Below are 7,486 nucleotides of genomic sequence, written 5' to 3'. Positions count from 1 at the left end.
AGTGAGGATGTTAATAATTTAATTTAAGTCAGTCATTGAGCTGCAAAGTGAATTTCAATGTATCAGAAAAGAGCAGACAGAACCAGAGATCTGCAATCAGTTTCTTCTCTGCCCCTTGAGCTCCAGCTGCTGTTGCTGGGGTTGTCTAGTTGCTCCCTGTGCCACACCACGACTTGTCCTTACCACAAAGTGACTCCTAAGTCCACTCATCACACTGTTTTCTTCTTCTTGCCCCTTACAGCAATGCTCTGTGGTTCAAGCTTTTCCCTACTGTTATTCAGCTGCTAGAAAGAGCTTTTCTTCCAGATAAACTGCTTTTCATCTCATTAATTGGTTCTCTTTTTTTTTTTTTTCTGCTGCTGAAGCTTCCACATTCTGGCCAGGGGAGCCTCCAGAAGCTCCTTGCCATCCTTGGCCCAGAACCCTGGAGTCCCAAGGCTGGAAGGGGTCCTGCAGGTCCAGTCTCCTGTGCTGAACTCAGAGCAGGCAGCATAAGGTCACCTCAAGGTGTCTTACAGGTACCAAAACAGGAATGTGCTGGAAGCAATTTACTCTGCTTTGGCAAAACCATGTACTAAACCAGCTGATTCTTGAGCCAGCTGTTATAAAACCCTCCCAGCTATCGCCACACTGAGCAATTAGAATTTTTGCAGCTTGCCACCAGGTTTCTCACCCTGTGAAGGAGATCTTGAAGTGGGCTGAATGTAACAGAAACCAAACACAAGAGTAAAGCACTGCAGAGAGAGGCGCTGCTGTCACGGTTGCTCAGCAGGCTGCCCCCAGTTGCCTCCAACCTGCTTGAGGTTCTTCATTTTGCTGTGACTTTGAGTTATAGGCTTCAAGGTTGTGGCTGCATTAACTACCAAGGCCAAGTGCAAGGCTGCTAGGAATATGGAATTTGCTTTGGCTAGGGAACTACATAAGGCAGGGATTGGTCTTGATTACTATGTGGAATTTGAGTTCTTTGAGTCAAAGAACACCAGGAGGCCCCTCCATCAAACAGCACCAGTTTATGGGGACATGAAATATGGAGGCACCCCAGAATATTTTTTCCTGTGGGCATCACATGCCACTCTTAGCCTGGTACCTGTGAGGTACCTCATGTGCCATGGTTAGCTGTGACAGTAAAGACACAGGCTTGGCTATCACCCTGGGTGACTCCATGTCCCCAAAATGTGCCCTTCTGTAGCAACAAGATGACAAATCTCCTAGGCCATGACAATCTGCTCTGCTTTGCAACTCACTGGCCCTATGTCAGGCTGTCCCAACTAGTGGGGACAGAAAAACATCCCTAGGGGATGGGACATTAGTCCACTAGTGCCACTAGGATGGGCACAAACGCTTGGGTACCACTTGGCTTTAGGAGTGGTGACTGCTCATTGCTCTGCTTCTGCCACAGCAGGTGTAAGAATTCCTGCCTCTGCACCACACTCGCTCCTGTTTGTCTGCTGTGGCTCTTGGGTTAAAGGGCCAGAAATGCTTTCACATCAATACATCTTGTCATCTGCACTACTCTTTACCTTCCACTGGGAAAGCTGCCAAGCACATCTGGGCTATGGTTCATTTTGAAAACAGCACTAACAATGCATTCCTGCACCGCTGCAAACATGCAGACGCTTGGGACACCAGTTCCAGCCACCACTGTTCCCCTGACTTAACCACGGTAGAAAAGAATACTTCCAAATCAGCAAAGCACAGCATTGCAACATAAGGGAATACTAAGGGAAACAGTGCACAGCAGTGTCAGTGCCTCACCTACAAGCTGGGGTAAATAACCTTTACTTGTCCTGCTCTGGCACTTCACAGAGCGACGCTTCCCAGCGATCAGCTTGGCCACGGGAATGGGCTGTGTGGAGCATTCCAGCAGCTTGGCCAGCCCCAACCCAGGCTGAAGGTGCTGCTCTCTGTGCTCCTGGTCTGTCCCCAGTGTGTGACACCCTCCACCGATGGCACTTCAGGTACTGGTTCCAACCATCATGTCCTCAGAAACCTTCCTGCTGTGATTCCCATTCCTAGCCCTGGCTGGAATATGGATTAAACTTCAGAAGGGGGCAAGAAGATTGATAACATCAGAGCTACATGCAGGATGAGGCTGTCAGTTAAGTTCATTTTAATTTCGGATATTAGTTGGATTTGTTTGACCTCCTTTGTTATTTTAAGAACTAGTTTAAGTTGGCAGGTCCTGCTATGTGGGAAATTGAATGTTAAAACAATCCTTCAGGCCTAAATTGGAATGCACAGTTGGAAATTTCCAAGAAATTGTATTTCCAAAATCTGTTCTGGAAACTTCAAAATTACATAGTCACAGCAGTTCATTTTAATGTTTGCAATTCTGAATATAGTGTGTTAAATATAAAATATAAGCCCTTTGCCTTTTAACTACATTTTTTTGGTTTGATTTCTTTGGAAACAAAATATTTTTATCATGTTTTAGATATATGATTGTAAATGCACGGGTAAGTTCTCCCAAAATATTTCCATTTTGTCAAACCAATATTTTCCTATGTGAAGTATTTTCTTTGGGGAAAGAAAACCCACTATGGATTTGAATTCACGTCCTTCTGCCCAGGGATTGGGTCTCCAGCACCACAAATAGAGTTCCCTGAGGAAAACAGCCTGTCCCCAGCCAATCCCTGGGAACAGAAAGACAACTTTTTTTCTGGGAGATATTTTATTTAGATAATTATTCCAGGATTAAGCATTTTGGGGGGCAGAGCACTGACATGTGTCAGTGTTACAGTCCCTCTGCACAGCAGGGACAAGGCACACACTGGATGTGGATGATGGATACAGAAAAGGCACTATTACTCCTCTTGGTGACATGCCATGGGTGTCCCACCAGATTTGCAGCACATCATCATCATTCCTATCAGTGCTCTGCCATTTAGCTAGCACTTCTTCCTGTGAAAAGGTGCCTGATCTGTGGCAGTCACCTCATTCACCCATGGCTGTGTGGGCGCACATTTTCTGAAATGGGCTGTTTTAAGGTGAGAGTTGTGTTCTGGCTGTGCACAGCTCTGCTCAGTGGTGGGCAAAGGCGGGGGAACAGCCAGGGTGGTCCGTGCCCCAACACCTCAACAGCTGCAGAATCCTTCATGCAGCCCTTTAGCCATAACTCCTTTCAGGATCTTTTGGCTGGGCACTGTCTGACCATGCATTCCTGCAGCTGTGGTACAACGCTCAGTGGTGACGTGAGGTCTCTGTGCGGGGCCATGATGCCAAGAACAACCACAGAACCCCCACAGCCAGGCTCTCAAGGACTTGGGGACCAGCACATCTGGTTGGTGACAGCCATCTTCTGTTCCACTCAGCCTCAGGCCTTTGTGCTGGGGGAGGATGGAGGCTTTTCCTGGACAAAAGTCTGGCTGGCCAGTCCCAGTGTGGGCTGCAGCCCACGGTGAGTCTGAGGTTGGACTGGAGATCTCCAGAAGTCTCTACCAACTGTGGCATTTCTGTGCTTCTATTGTCTGTTCATCCCTGGTCCCAGCCAAAGCAGATCCAGTTGTAAAGCCAGCCTTGATACCTACTGCTCGTCCTGCCAGCCCCTGGTCAGCTTGGCTATCTGCAGTCTTGCTGGTTTCCACCCAAGTGAGTTCCTCCTACTAAAAAAACCCTTCCTTTTGTTGAGTTCTGTCATAACATCTGGGTAAAGCACACTTTACACAGATGCTTTTGAAGCTGAATTTTGACTTTTCTTACCTGTTAGATTTCATGCCTAGAAAACCAAACCAAAAAACCTCTTACCCATCCTTCAATGTTGAGGCAAACCCAAACTTATAAACAGCTGGAGAACATACCTGGGAAGTATTGGATAACTGAGCCTTTCATAAGAATGTGCCAATGCACACTTTTGTCCTTGTGTAAGGGTTTCAGTAGCACAGTTAGACACATAAAAGGTAAATGTGTGTTCCCCCCTTTCCTTTTTACTGGCTGTACTATTGAGCATGATGAGGTCTCTTTTTAGTGAAATTAACTGCTTTGAAATTGGCATCAGACCAGGAAAAGCCACAGGCAGTTGCTGAGCTGAGCTTACTGCTGCTGTTGAGGCCAAGAATGACCAATGCTATGGAAAGCAGCTGTCAAGAAGACACAGTAACTCATCAGAGCATGAGGCCACCACAAGAGGCTGAGGAGAGGCTGCCCTCAGGAGCGGTGATTTAATTTTCAGACTTTGCATTACTAAAGATGTATTGCATTACTTCAGTGGGTTAACTTTGCCGTGTTACTGAGTTACCTGCAGATCATTCTCCTTTCTAGTTCAGTTTCCCCTCTGGCCACAGAAAGCCATCAGAGCTCCCTTTGGAAAGGAGCAGAATTGTGCAGCCAACTGTTGTCCTGAAAAAAGAAAGGAAAAAACCTCACCTATAGCTGCCCAACAGCATAAAAGCAGGAGAAAAAAAAAAGCACTGTAACTTATGACAAGCATATTTATGGGACAGTTGATGTGGCCTTCACAGGAACAGCCAGGAGTTTAGGGAAAAGCTTTCCATCTGTGGCTACACTTTGCGGCACGTGGTGAGCTCCTTTGCGGCACTTGGCTGGGCTCACCTCGGGGTTAGCTGTCGCTGCGCTTTGCTCTGAAGCAGCCCAGGGAAAGGGGCAGTGTGGAAGTGGGGCAGCAATGCAGCCTCCCTTGCCTGCACAGCAGCACCCAAAGCTGCAGGCCTGGCTCGCTGTGAGGACACGTGCAGACTCCCGCCTGTCCAGCAGGACTCCCTGGGAAGGCTGCTGTGTGCTCCCAACAAGGGCGAGACCAACAGGAGGTATCAAGAGTGTTCTCCCCAACACGTGCACCTGCACGGGGTAACCACTGCAGGCTGCAGCAGGGCTGGACCATCTTTAAAGTCTTTTTCCTGGCTGCCACTCATGGCCTGAGAGGATCAGCTATCTCCCTCGGCCCATGTGTACCTCTTGCACATTCAGTTTCCCCATTTCTTACAACAGCTAAGTACCTTGGGCTTTCTTGGGTCGTGGGGATGAGATGGGGCGTGCCTTTATCTTTTGAGCCTCACTGAAGTTTGAGAAACACTTAAGATCACTCAAGGTCTGCTTCACGAAGCCCCATTTTCTTCAGACATTTAAAAAATAATAGACACTGTCACAGGTATTTTTCAACTCACAGCATTGAAGTAAAGGCACTTTGGAAACCACGAGAGCTGCAAGTCAGCGCATCCATCAGTCCGTTCAAATTTCTGCTGTCCGTGTCACCAGGCTCCAGTTTCTTTTGCAAGGCCTGGAGCTACTGTTGGATTTGCAGAAGGTGACCCCAGCTTTATGGATCAGATCCTCAGTTTGTTTGGCTAAGATGGAACCCAGGACTCCGTTCTTACAAAAAGCTGCCCACTGTTCATTCACTGCTCAGAACAGAAACACGAAGTAGGCACAGTTTCCATGTTCTTAGCTGAAGCAGATTTCTCTGCTAGGAAAAACATTTTTACACTTTTTTTGGGTGTGTGTGTGTGTGTGTGTGTTTTAATGGTTGCTATTTCTACATTATCTATTCTTAAGATTATTTCCTGTAGGAAAGATTTATTATTTTTAATTCCAATAGTAAATTTAGTAACATTTGCCATTTTCTGCCAATGTTTCTGCATTTTGGGATAGTACCAAATTATATGTTCTAAATTCCTCTTCTCGTTGCAGTTTCTCTAGGAAAGCTTTTAAGGCAGTTATTTCATACCTCAAAAATTACAGGGAAAAGAATTTTCTTGTGCTCGTGAGACCAATTTTCCATCCAGTTCCAGGCTATCGCCTGCTTCCTGCATAGCCTCATTCTTCCATTTCCATTTAAAAGTCAAATGCTTCTCTCCCTCATTTAGCTTTCATGTTGCTCAAGATAGGCACCTGGTTTTAACTTTCACTGCCAGTTCTTTTCCATCCAAGTAGGAATAATTTGCTTCTCAAGAACTGCTGCTGCTGCTTAGCAAATCTGGCCCTGCTGAAGAGTACCGGTATGAAAGGTTTGTAGAGGCTCCTTTCTGTTCCTGGCAGCCCTGCTATACAAAGTTTTCTGGTTTTTTATGAAGTTGTCTGGGTTGGGTTTTTTTTTGTTTGCTTTGTTTTGTTTTTGAGGAAGGGGTATTTAAATACTAACCCTGAATTTTTATAACCTCTGAAAAGAAGATCCTTGATTTTGCAGGAAGTTCAGCAGGAACAAGAATTAGAGCCAGCCTCAGGATGTGGCACAAGGTTTACCTGTCCAAATTTTATAAAATTTACTCCCAAGTTTCTGTTTACCTCTACAATGTCTGCAAAGGATGAGAGGCTTCTACAGACAGTGCCTGATAAACTTGAAAGATTGGTTTTTCAAATTAGTTCTTTAGGTGAAAGGAGAGTTGGCTTCTGTTCCCTGCAGCACAGATTGTAAATCAGTAATGGTGGAAGCACCTGTTTCCTTCTGGGCTGGTTTCTCTTGTTTTGCTTAGTTGCAGAGATTCTGTATGTGCAGGTGAATTATTTACATTCTAGAAATGAATCAGAGGCAACAGCCAGAGGGGGCCAGCCAGAGTTGTGGCTGCCCTGGCAGCACCACACTGCACAGGAAGTGACCGTGTTCAGTTTTATCTATTCCATTCCATATCTATTCCATCCACTGACCTGCTCACTCCAAACCAAGTTTTACCTGGAATCCTGCTCCTTATTCTTAAGGGCCGTGATGATAGAAGGAATAGTCTGAAGGTGCCCCGAGATTCCACATCAAATGCTGCAGGAGAGATGAGATTTGGATCTTATGTTTGTGGCTCAACCCCATCAATAACATTACAAAAAGAAACCCACTAAAACTTCTGCCTTAAAGGAGGATTGAATAACACGTTACACATTGTAGATTTTGATTCAGATTTTTAATAAATTCTGCCAGTAGAAGCTTTCAAAGGCAATGATATATCAATAAATAACAGTTAAATTGAGTTCCTGAGAAAGAACCTACCACATGAAAGAATGTCAGATAGATGTAAATAACAAAAAAATGGCATTACTATATAAAAAAGCAGTAATACTGAATCTTACATGAACTGTCACAACACAAGCACTGCATACCTCAGAACATTCCTTTCATACAAATGTAAACAAATACACAATCATTTTTGTTTAGTTTAGGCTGATGAATTCATATGTTGTTGCTTAGATATCTAAACAATGGATAGGATAGGATATGCTAAAACATTAAGGAATAATATGTGGAATAATATACGGAAAAAATAATGAAGCTCCAGATTTAAAAATAAAATAAAGCAAAAACACATTAAAGGAGTGTTTTCATCAAATGTTATTAGGTCAATCACTTTAAATAGGACTGTTACACTAATCTGAATTATGGATTTTTGTGTGTGTTTACTTATTTAGTTATATATAATATATATGCAAATATGTATGGCTTAATTATCTTTAGTATTCTGATATCATCTTGAATAATTCTCACTTATACATACAAGAAAAATGCATATTTTAACATAGTTAAAAACTGATATTTCAAAGTATGCCTATA

The 7,486-nt window shown here is 44.2% G+C and overlaps 1 long non-coding RNA gene across 1 annotated transcript; it reads right to left on the bottom strand.

The window, feature by feature from the left end:
* Positions 1 to 320: 320 nt before the first annotated feature.
* Positions 321 to 6,672, bottom strand: LOC121364287. Its single transcript, XR_005956838.1, has 3 exons — positions 5,121 to 6,672; positions 4,235 to 4,335; positions 321 to 3,602 (listed from the first exon to the last, which is right to left on the bottom strand). It is a non-coding gene; the product is annotated as an uncharacterized LOC121364287 (long non-coding RNA).
* Positions 6,673 to 7,486: the final 814 nt, after the last annotated feature.

Source organism: Pyrgilauda ruficollis, unplaced genomic scaffold (genome assembly GCF_017590135.1).
Source record: "Pyrgilauda ruficollis isolate IOZ18807 unplaced genomic scaffold, ASM1759013v1 scaffold8, whole genome shotgun sequence".
NCBI classification, from domain to species: Eukaryota; Metazoa; Chordata; class Aves; order Passeriformes; family Passeridae; genus Pyrgilauda; species Pyrgilauda ruficollis.
Note: the sequence above shows the minus strand (reverse complement) of the source record. Positions and strands in the feature narration are given on the sequence as shown.